This window comes from Triticum aestivum, chromosome 6A (assembly GCF_018294505.1).
Source record: "Triticum aestivum cultivar Chinese Spring chromosome 6A, IWGSC CS RefSeq v2.1, whole genome shotgun sequence".
Classification (NCBI taxonomy): Eukaryota; Viridiplantae; Streptophyta; class Magnoliopsida; order Poales; family Poaceae; genus Triticum; species Triticum aestivum.
Genome location: NC_057809.1, coordinates 87478512 through 87480656, shown reverse-complemented (window position 1 = coordinate 87480656; position 2145 = coordinate 87478512).

Sequence of the window (2145 nt, the reverse complement as noted above, 5' to 3'; positions counted from 1 at the left end):
CGACCCCCCGACCCCGAAACAGCACCCCGACCCCGACACGGCACCCCGACACCAACAGGACACCCTGACCCCCGACACCTCCCGAAAAGGTGTTCTTTGGCCTTCCAGAGGCCGACGGGGTCATATATTTGTGAATTATTAGTTAGGTCATATATTTTTCGATTTTGTTATGAAAAACATCATATATAATTGTGTTGATCATGTAGTTTTAAATGTGCAGTTGTTTCATCGCTGCGAGGTTTGGTGTTCGACGACCTCGCCGTGCGTTTGACGAGCTCTGCCCCTTCATTCGTGGGTGAGCACAAATGACAAGTCCTCCTCCCCCATTAATTATTTGATCTATTCCGATGAAACTTGATAGCTAGCTATATATGTGTCTTGAATCATTAGTATGCGTAACCAATATGTGTCTCCCGTTCGAAAGCGTCATAGTTATAAATATGCATGCATTTGCATATTTATAACCTTGATTCTTTCGAATTGTCCAACGCTATCCATGGACAGCCCGAGTATGTGTAGATTGGGTTCATTTTTCGATATGCTTTGCTCCAGACCCGACGCATATATTTCGTCAGTGCCTCCCCTGTTGTTCTCCGGGTACACATCCTCTTTGTTTATTGCAGAGACGTGTATCAGGAGAACAGCGGGGAGGTGCTGCCGAAATTTTGCGTCGGATCCAGAGCATAGCATGGGAAAATGAACCCAATCTACACATACACGGGTGGGATTAGGACCTATCATTACCTATTAGAGTGTAGGTTGCATGGACGTAATAAAATTGAAAAAGTAGATCAACTGATGAATATATACATGGTGAATTACATATATAATTGTTGTGTGTCCAGTAGCTCTGAAAGTCAAGATGAGTGACCGTGCGTGGATGTATACTGGTCACACTGGTCAGAACAAATGGAGCGCTGAATGGTTCACAAAAACTAAGGGGTTTGTGCAAGCCGCATTCGCAAATGGCCAAAAGAAAACCTGGTGCCCCTGTTTCCGGTGCGGCAATTGGGAAAAGAAGAAAGAGGCTGAAATGGGCAAACACCTGCAGAAGAGTGGTTTTACGCCCGATTATACGGTGTGGACATTTCATGGTGAGTCTACCCAACGTGACCGAGCTGAGGTGGATCGTCGTCGCACCGACGAGCATGGTACCGGGATGGAAAACATGGTGCAAGGCTATGATGATGCTCGGGATTCGGACGAGGAGATGGAGGAATCTGCAAAGGCCTTCAATGAAATGTTGGAGTCTTCGAAACGTCCGCTCCACGAGCACACTGAGCTTTGTTAGTTGGATGCCATCTCATAAGTAATGGCTTTGAAGGCTTAGTTCAACTTGGGCAGAGAATGCTATGACGCAATTATGACAGTATTTGGACGCTTTCTACCCAAAGGCCATGTAATGCCTGCAAACCTGTACCAGTCGGACAAAATGCTTCGTGCACTGAAGATGCCCTATGAGAAGATACATGCCTATGAGAAAGGATGTGCCTTATTTAGGCTTGACTATGCGGACTTGAACTATTGTCCCATTTGCAAGTCTTCCAGGTATATTGTGGTAGACAACGGTATGGGTGAGAAGACACAGACCAAAATCCCCATTAGTGTTCTTTGGTATATGCCAATCGTACCAAGACTTCAACGTCTTTTCATGGTCGAAGAGACAGCCAGACAGATGACATGGCACAAAACAGGCAAAAGAACCGAACTAGATGCAGATGGGAATCTGATGATGGTACACACATCGGATGGTGTTGCGTGGAAAAAGTTTGATGAATTACATGCTGACAAAGCGGCAGATCCGAGGCATCCTTGAGTCGGAATCAGCACGGATGGGTTCAGTGTGTTTGGTATGACGGCAGCCCAATACAGTTGTTGGCCCGTATTTGTCTTTCCACTCAATCTCCCCCCGGACAGATTATGCAAAGAAAGAACATTTTCCCGACGTTGATAATTCCAGGACCCAACTATCCGGGCAAAAATATGAATGTGTACATGCAGCCGCTTAAGGACGAATTGCAAGAAGCTTGGGATAATGGGTTCAAGACATACGACGCCTTTAGCAAACGGAACTTCATAATGCGTGTCTGGTACATGTACTCGACGCATGACTTGCCGGCGTATGCGCTATTCGTTGGCTGGTGT